Here is a 10,117-nt window from a genome sequence, read left to right on the forward strand (position 1 = left end):
GAGGATGCTTGAGCCTAGGGCCTGACCCACAGCTGCTCAGAAAGTAGGTGAGAGTGAGTGACAACCTGGGGTGGGCTGCTTCCTGTGTCATTGTAAGTCACTACAAGCTGCTCCCACTGCCGTGGCAGGTGGCACTGTAATAGTCAGCCTTATACCCAGGCTGGATCCCATTGATGGTTAAGGTGGCTGTGTTCTGCAGTTAGAGCCTGAGAATCTGTCAAGAATCCCTCAGGGCCACTTGCTATCCTCTAAATTACCAGAACACGGGTCTGGCTTGGCTTCCACTGGGACCAAGATGCCTATATCTCCCCCAGGTTATTCCAGAGCAGATCTTTGTGGTTGTCTTTCTCAGGAATCCCTATGGTGAGGGTGGCTGCCTCAGCTCATAGAAGTCCACAGGGCCTATAAGAGAGGAGAGGATAGAGTGCTCAAGGATGAAGGGCCCAAACCTAGGAGGTCACGTGAGGAGGTGTGACTGGGCTGAGCTCAGGGTTTGGTGAAGGCCAAGCCCAGGGTCCTGTGGTGGGTGAGCCTTTGGGCAGGTCCTAGGAATACCACCTGTACAGAGGGAGGAGGGGTTGCAGGAGAGGGACTCAGGCCATGGTAGGGACTCCCAGAGCTCTGCCTCCTGGAACCTCACAGCTGAGCAATGCTTCCCCAGGCTCCCAAGGGGAGATGCTTCTCAGGTATGAAAATCAGACAGGAAATCTTTGGCATTCTGAGGAGGCTGCCTGAGGTTTTGAGAGGAGGCAGGTCCCAAGAGAAAAAGAAAGGAAGGAGTTTTCCCTTTAGCCCTCACCCTCAGCCTCACAAACTGCTCCTACTGGTCCCGGGAAACTCTGGACTCCCATGAAGGGTCATGCATGACATATGATGGTCACCATTAGCTCATCATTTTGGCTTTCTCCCTTGTCTACCATGTGCAGGGTCAACTGAGAAAGGAACTGCTCTTCCTATTGGATAGGGAGGCCCTGTCCATGGTGCTGACCCAGACCCTGCGCTCTAGAAAGACGACAGAGTGAGAAAGGTATAGCTCAGATCCTATGTTCTCAGGACTCTGCTCCACTCCCCTTCTATTTCTAGCTGTGGGGACTCTGAGACCTGGACTGTGACTTCCACGGTGCTGAGAACAGAGAGCACTGGAGGAGGATCCAAGGAGCAGACCCCATCCTGCCTCCAATACTGCCAGTCAAGGCTGAGTTATTCATACGAATTGTAAGATCATTTATGATTGATATTTAAGAAGAAATTGTCATGTTCCACCCCTCTGACTCATGGAGAATGTGACAGGGAGGCCAGGCAGGATGGGCCACAAGTGAGAGTGTGCCATTTCTCCTTCCCAGGAACTCTGAGTAGCTGTGAGTGTTCAGGTCCCCATTGCATGGATGACAGCCTGAGCCTAGACATGAGGTGACTCATCCAGAGTCCCAGAGTCATGAATGGCAGAGCCCCAATCACTTCTGCCTTTTGTATTATACACAGCTGTTGTATAGACCAATTGACTATGTTCAATTGTCTATATTATGAAACACAGTGTCATTTTCTCTCCCACTTTGTGACAGTGGATGGCATAGAAATTGCCCTGTAGGAGGGGCCCAAAGTTGATAGTGGAATAAAGGCAGCAAAGAAATGTATAACATGTAAGATCTTTCAAATTAAAGTTATGGTTATAATCAGAATGACTTTTTTTTACCCCACATAGAGACATGTATTAATAAGTTATCTAACTATCTAATTATTTAATTATATAAATAAATATTTAGAGACACCCACGGGGAACCGTTCTGAATAAGACATGAGATCTCTGCTTAGGTGAGGGAAAATTTTTTAAAAAAGAGAAGAAAAGAAAAGAAGCAACTATGGCAGGTTTGATTCCTGGAAGCAAACTTTCACTTAGAGACTAGTGTGCAGGAAATCTAGATAAACTAGAGAACACACTTCGAGGACAGGATGTGATAGAGGCAGGACATGGACATGCGAGACCATCACGGCTTGGTCTACAGTGGGATTCACAGGGGCTTTGGTGCTGGGCATGCTCTTCAGATCCTACTGCGTGGGGCTGGGCCCCTGCCTCTATGTCATTACAGGCACAGGTCACTGGATGCAGGCTGCCATCAGGAAAAGGACAGTACTCTCTGTGCCAGCTCTCTTCAACAGAAGAAAGCCTTGGAGCTGCAGATGCTGACACCCCAGCCTCTCGGCAATGAGGGCTCCATCCTTCAGGTGAGGGGCCAGGATTTTGGTTGCCACACAGGACACCTATGACAGTGACACACATTTGTCATTAGTTTTAGCGTTATGACCATTAAAGGATAAAATCAGCCACACAGACACACACACACAGACACACACACACACACACACTATGGACAGGAACAAAGTTCAGAAAGAGTTCATGAAAAAGGAACAAAAAGCACAATATACAGATGTGATGGAGGAGTTAAATAAAACATAATCTCCAAGGAAAAATCTTAACATGTCAAGAGGGAGCAAAGAGAGAAAGAAGCAGGAGAAGAAACTGGAGGAGGAGAGCAAGGAGGACAGGGGCAGATTCAGGATGAACAGGAGGGAAAAGACAAGTCCTCCAGCATACTCTTTCTCTGCCCAGCTGACCTGGCCTCCCTGTCATACTCTCCATGACATTAGCTCCATCCTGCCTCATGGGCAAGTCCTGAGACCTGTTTCAGCAGCATCCTAGATTCAACAATGAGTAGCTGAGCAGGTCAAGTGATCCCCAAATTAGAGGCATAAATGACTTCTGTTCTGGAGGACTCTGCAAAGGCCACAAGCCACATAAGTAATTTTTCTCAGCTATATTGAGATAACTGATATCACACAGGTAATTTTGATGTAAATTTTACTTCCTAGTCTCAAGAATACCTGGAAACCTGTGGGAAAACTGTGACTGAAGCAGTACAACCCAGGAGGGAACATTGTCCTTCACACTATTCATTAGTCACTTTCACCTGACAAGAGCTGACAGTGGCCTCTGATAAGACCTGCCCTCTCATAACCTTGACCATAAGAAATGGGCTCTAGTGGGCCTTGGTCCTTCCCTGACAAGGCTTTGTATTGGCAGCTCCCTCACTGATTGGTCACCATCTAAGCACACAGAAAATCATCTTCATTTGCCTTCATTTTGTGTTCTACTTTCATCATCATGACTGTAAATATTCAAAATTGCTACCCTGTTGGGCCCTCTGCATGATTGCTCCCTCCAAGAACTGAGTCTAACTGTGACCAAGATATAAATAAGATATGAGGTGTGCTAAGAGCTTCAAAAGGGGAAATACAGAGACCTGTGAGAACATTAAGGAAAAGCAGCTCACTTAGTCTTTATGTTGTGGATGACCACCCTGAGGATAAGACTTTTATACAGAATCAAGAAGTTAATCAGGTGTTAATCACGTAAGGATCAGTACCCCAGGGAGGAGTGAGGGGCAGGGAGCTGAGATAAACCATGGAGTGGAGAGAGGGATTTATGAGGAGGTGTGCGGCATCTTTGATGGTAGCATCCATGGCTCTTTCAGGGCTCTAAGGCTGCTGGTTGTAGATCACACCTGATAAACCCCAGGCTGGAGGACACCCCATAAATCTGCTTCCTCATGTAACAGTCAAGTCAAACCAGGGTCATCTGTCCCTACTCCTCTCTCTGATAATAGGAAGAGAGGAGAGACCTAAAAAGCTGGACACAAAGGCCCTCATCACAGGATGGGGTGGACAAGAGTAGTTAGAGGCAGGACAACCCTGCACTGTCCCAACCTGAACTTGGAGCCATCCGGGTCTCATGTATATCTGCCTCTGCTGAACAGAGAAATGACATGTCAGAATGTCACACCACAGGCAGGGACAGAGCCTTTGTTCACAAGTGGCCTCAATGAGCTGATTCTTCCAAGGACATACTTTGCCAAATGGAAGGAGAAAGAAGTGGACCTCACTTCTTCAGACTTGAACCTAGAAAGTGATGCATTCCAGGGCAGCTTACTACAAAAAGGTGCAGGATGGTAATAGTGCCAGCCGAGGAGGGCTTTTGTCTTACTTTAGCATCATGAAGAAACAGTGGGAATGAATCCAGCTCCCCTACTCAGTATAGGAACAACAATAATAATCACCCTTATTGATGAACTGGAATTGAAAGATGATCAGAGAAGCTGTGTTGCCAAAGTTAGAGTCTGAGTTCTGTGAGCTTTGATTTGTGACCCCAGAAGTCAGTCTTGTGGAGCTGTGACAGGAGCTGTTGCTACCAGGAAAAGAAAAATTGTAACCCTTACTTTCACTGCTGCTTCAGCATATCAGATGGTGACCATTGTCCAGGGGCCCACATGCCTTAGGGAGACCGAGTCAGGACAGACTGGGCGCCTGCTATGATGGGAGGGAGAAATGTGGACAGAGGTGAGTGCAGGGCCAGGACCCGATGGACTTTGAGTGGCAGAGAGAGCAGGTCTTCTGTGCTTCACAGACTGTGCCTTCCTGTGGTGACTCTCACCTGTGAGTATCAGGTGAGCAGGAGTGAAGTCACTCAAGTGTGGTCCTTGGGGGAACAGCAGCTTAGGCTCCCCTGGGAGCTGTTCGACATGCAGATTCCTGGGTCCCAGCCTGACCTGCTGCATCTGCATCTGCAGTTTGTGGAGATGCCCCAGGAGACTGTGTGCTCACTGAAGTCTCAGAAGCTCTAGTCTAGGTCACCATGAAAGCACACTTCCTCCTGCTTGTCTCTCTAAGTCCTTCCTGGGCCACCTGGGTCTTGGGGCCTAACTGCCCTGCTCTAATCAACTGAGCTTGATTCACATTCTAGATCCTGCAACGAAGTGGGGAAAAGGGAAATGTTAAAGAATAGACTTATTCACAAGTGCATGGGTGGTGTGTTGGGAGTGATGTCCCACTGGGACGTCCAGACAGAAATAGGTGGTTCCTGCCCATTCCTTGATCTCACTCAGCCCCAGTTGATCTGGACTCCCCTACTTTCTCACGTGTCATGATCTCTTCTATCTTCTAATTTCTATACGTTTTTCTCTCTCGGACTGAAACTCTTCCTGTGACCCTATTCCTCATCAATGCCTGAATCCTAGTCATCCCATAATTCTGTGTCCATATCACATGTCTAGGAAGTGCTGTGAACACCAGAACATTCAGAAACACAAAATTACACTCCTTTGTCATTTATCGATATCCCCACATTGGGTGTGGGAGATCCAGATTCTTCACATGGAATAAACCCCCATACCATCTCTGCACCTCCAATCTCACCTGTTTGAGGCTATAATACGACTAGAAACACAATTAAAAGCAATGTCTGCTGCATGAACATATTGTGACTCTTGAGAAGATCGTGACTTTTCTCCTTCAGTGTATTAATATGATACAGTCCATCAACTGATTTCCAGGTGTTAAATCAACCTTGTATTCCTGCTATAAATACTATATAGTCACTGTGTATATTCCTTTTTCCAAGTTGCTCGATTAGGTTTTCTTGTATTTTGTGGAGAATTTTTGTCTATATCCCTAAGAGTTATTGATGTATATATTTTTTCCTTGTGAAACGTTTCTCAGGTTTTGTTATCTGAGATATAGAAGCCTCATAGAATGATCCTGTACATGTTCTCTCCTCTTCTATATTTTGGGAGAGATTGTCATTAATTGGTAGTAATTCTTCTCTAAAAAAAGAATCACATTCTCCCGTGAAACTTTCTATGCGTGGGTCATTCTTTGTGGGTAATTTGTGATTACTGATTTAATCTCTTTCCTTGTTGCAGATTTTATTATGCTTTTTATTTTCTATTGAGGCACCTTCAGGAAGCTGTGTCTTTCTAGGAATTTGTCTTTTATCTAATTTCTTTGTCATGTAGTTATTCATAGTATTCCCTCACAAGCTTAATGTCCCATTTTATTTCTGTAATATCAGTAGTCATTGTTCCTCTTTACTTCCTGACTTTAGTAATTTGTCTTTTTTTAATGATCAGCCTAGCTAAAGGTTTATCAATATTGTTGATATTTTCAAAGATCCAGCTTCTAGTTTTCTTTATTTTCTCTAATGTTTTTCTATTTCTCTCCTCAATTCCATCCCTGCTTTTATCATTCACATCCTTTTTCCTACTTTTCTTTCAGCTTTCGCTTCTTTTTAAAGTATCTTAGAGTGGAGCGTTACATTACTGATTTGAGATCATTTATGTATTGTATATATGGTGCTTCTAAAGCAGAGCTAGGAGATCAATGCATACCAGTGTGAATGTGTATAGGCCACGACTAACATTTCAATGTTTCCCCCACATTCATGAATACATGTAATTTAGTTATAATAATTGCTTTTGCATCCTTGTCTGTAAGTTATATCATTTGGGAAATTTTAGTTCCAATTTAGATTAATTGATTTTTGTACTAATTACAACTCTTGTTTGCCTGATTCTTTGTAGGAAATTTCGGGAAGGATCTCAATTATTCTGTTTTTCCTTCTTGGGTCCTGGATACTTTCTATTTCACTCGGTTTTGTTTTTAATTTTTGATTCAGTACAGTTGTTTGGGCACAGGTCCATCCTTTCTCAATTTGCTTGTGCACTTTATTAGGTGGCAGCAAAGCAGCCTTTAGTCTGGGGCTAATGTTCCCCATGACTGAGGCAAGTTCTCCTGACTAGTCAACCTGATACCTTAACTAGGAGCTTTCCCCTCTGACTGGGGAACAAGCTCTATACAATTTTGTGAGTGTGAGCCCTGCGGAAAGTTCCTCTAGTGTCTCTGGTTCTTTCCTCAACCTCACACATTTTCCTCCCACACATGACTCATCAGTCCTCTTAAGAATATGTACAGAAATCCATGGAAAATGTGTATTCTTCTGTTTTGGGATGGAACATTCTCTCTCTATATATTAAGTCCATCTGATCAAGTGTTTCATTTAAACCCACTATTTCCTTGTTGACTTACTGTCTGGATGATCTATCCATCAATGACAGTGGGGTGTTGAGGTCCCCTACCATTATTGTGTTACTGTTTATTTCCCCCTTTAGGTCTGCTAATAGTTGCTTTGTATACTTTGATGATCCTGTGTTAAGTGCATATATATTCATAAGTGTTATGTCTTCTTTGTGGAATGACCCTTTCATCCTTATATAATGCCTCTCTTTGCCTCTCATTGTCATTTTTATCTTGAAGTGTGCTTTGTCTGTTTTAAGTATGGCACCATCTGCTTTCTTTCGTTTGCCATTTGCTTTGAGTGTCAACTTTCATCCCTTCACTCTAAGCCTATGTTTGCCTTTTGAACTGAAACGTGTTTTGTGGAGGAAGCATGTTGTTGGGTTTGGTTTTTTAATCCATCTCACTACTCTGTGCCTTTTTGTTTTTTAAAGTATGCCTTTTTTGGTGAGGCACGTTGGCCCTGATCTGACATCTGTTGCCAATCTTCCTTTTTTCATTTTTTTTTCTTCCCAAATCCCCAGAGCATGTTTGTATATCGTAGCTGTAAGTCATTCTAGGTCTTCTATATGGGATGCCACCACAGCACAGCCTGATAAGCAAGGTGTATGTCCATGCCCAGGATCTGAACTGGCAAAGCTTGGGCCACCAAAGCAGAGCATGTGAACTTAAATACTTAGCTGTGGGGCCAGCACCCTACTCTCTGAGTCTGGTTGGAGAATTCAGTCCATTTACAGTTAGAATGCCTATTGATATATGAGGGTTTAATACTGCCACTTCATCTCGTGTTTTCATGTTGTTCTATATTTCCATTGTTCCTCTTCCTTTGCATTTCTGACTGCCATTTCATTGTGGTGTTTTTTTGCAGTAGTTTCATCAGTTTTCCTTCCAATCTTGAATTGTGGCTCTGCTCTGATTTTTTGTTTAGTAATTTCCATGAAGTTTATAAAAAAGATCTTGTAGATCAGATGTGCCATTTTCTGAGAGCCTCTTATTTCCATAAGCCTGAGCAAGATCCAAACCTTTCCTCTCCCCCTTCTGAATTATTGTTGTCACAATTTCTTCTGTTTTGTGTTGTGAGTTTATTACTAAGCTGAAGTGATTATAGTTACTGTTGATACTTTATTTCCCTTTATTGTTTGTTATAATTAATTATTTGCTACCCTGTCCTGAAAAAGAGGAAAAGTTTTCTAATTTTGTCTATTTATCTCATTGCTCAAGGTTTTGTAAACCTTTGCTTTTTTTCTTAAAGGTGGGAGGGCTTCCTTCATAATTTCTTGTAGGGGAGGTGTAGTGGTGATGAACTTCATCAGTTTTCCTTCATCTGGGAAAGCTTTCATTTCTCCATCATATGAGAAGTTAAGTTTGTCTGGATAGAGCATTCTTATCTGAAAGTATTTGCCATACAGCAATTTCAGTTTATTATCCATTCTTTCCTAGCCTGTAGGGTTTCTTTTGAGAAATCTGCTGAAACCATTATAAAGGTTCCTTGTTGGTTCTTTTCTTCTGCCTTGCTGCCCTTAATATTCTTTCTTTGTCATTGAATTTTCCAGTTTTACTATTATATGCCTTGAAAATGTATTTTGGCTGTGATGTAATTTGGAGTTCTATTGGCCTCATGTACTTGTAAATCTGGTGTCTTCCCAAGTTTTGGGAAGTTCTCAGCTATTACTTCTTTGGACAAGCTCTCTTCCCCTTTCTCCTTTTCTTCCCCTTCTAGAAAACCTATAATCCTCATTTGGCTTTTCCTACTTCAGTTGGATACATTTTGAAGAATTCCTTCACTTTTTTCAACTCTTACTTGTCTCTCCTCATCCACCTGATGTGTTTCTATATTTCTATCCTCTAAATCACTAATTCTTTCCTCTATAACGTCACCTCTATTTTTAAAGGCTTTAAGATTATTTTTTATCTCATTAATTTTGTCCTTCATATCAACAGTTTCTGCTTTCTTTTAAATGGTTTTAATCTCTTCAGTGAACTATTCCTTCTGTTCATTAATCTTGTTCCCGAGTTCAATGAGTGGTCTTTCTGTATTTTCTTGTATCACATTAAGTTTCTTTCTGTCAACTCTATTATGAATTCTCTGTAATTTAGATTGCAAATTTCTCTGACTTCAGGGATACTTTCTGAAGTCTTGTCATTTGCCTTCTGCTCTGAATTGTTGCTGTAGTTTCTCATGGTGTTTGATGAACTAACCCTTTGCCAGTGAGTTTGTGAGAGTAGCAACTTGCAGATTGCACCTCCAACCACTGTGGGGAAGGAGGAGTTGTGCTTCTGATCCCACCCCCATCTGCTGGAGATTAGGGGTAGGGTGGGTGCTCCCATCAGGAGGGAAATAAATCATGCATGGTCTCTGGACTGCTGCTGCCTCTTCTTACAGTTTCGCTGAGCTGTGTTACCACTTGGTGGGCCACAACGGTAGTATGGGCAAACTTGCCAGTCAGAAAAGTGTTTGTGCATGCACATGGATTTGCTCCTGCATCTTCTTTTGGTCACAGGAGATGCTGTGCTTGGTGGGCAGGGATTCTTCATGGAGTCTGAGCTGGAGCCACTCATTGGGACTGCAATGCCATTGTGGGCTTTCCTGCTTGCCAGGAAAGAATTCAAACATGGGCTCAGGGATGTCACTGCCTTTTCTTACAGTCCTGCTGTGGCATGTTCCCTATTGTGGAGCCACAGAAGACCTATGGGTGCTCCCACCAGCCAGGAAAGTGTTCATGCACAGACTCAGGACTGCAACCACCTCTTCTTACAGTTTCACCAAGGCACATTCCCAACTTGGGACCGCAGTGTCAATGTAGGCACTATTACTGTCCGGGAAAGCATTTGCATATGAGCACAGAGCTCCTGGGCAAAGGCTAGGAGAGTGTTCACCTATCTCCACTACTTTCCCAGGGCCCCAGTCCATCGACATTCTGATGTATTGCTGCATGGGTCTCTCAGGCATCCTGTTGTGCTGTGTGAGTATCTTCCACTGGTCAATGAATTTCCATTTACTTGTGGATCAAAGGGAGAGAGATAAAGGGTATAGCTCACTCCACTAAGTTGCTGACATTGCTGCTGATTGAACTCAATGCACATGATGATTCTGATGAACGTACAGGGGATTATGCAGAGTGAAAAATACCAATCCCAGAAGGCTACACACTATAGGACTCTATTATTTATTTTTATTTATCTTCTCTGAAAAGATAACATTTTAGAAATGGAA

The sequence above is a fragment of the Equus quagga genome, chromosome 15, assembly GCF_021613505.1.
Source record: "Equus quagga isolate Etosha38 chromosome 15, UCLA_HA_Equagga_1.0, whole genome shotgun sequence".
Classification (NCBI taxonomy): Eukaryota; Metazoa; Chordata; class Mammalia; order Perissodactyla; family Equidae; genus Equus; species Equus quagga.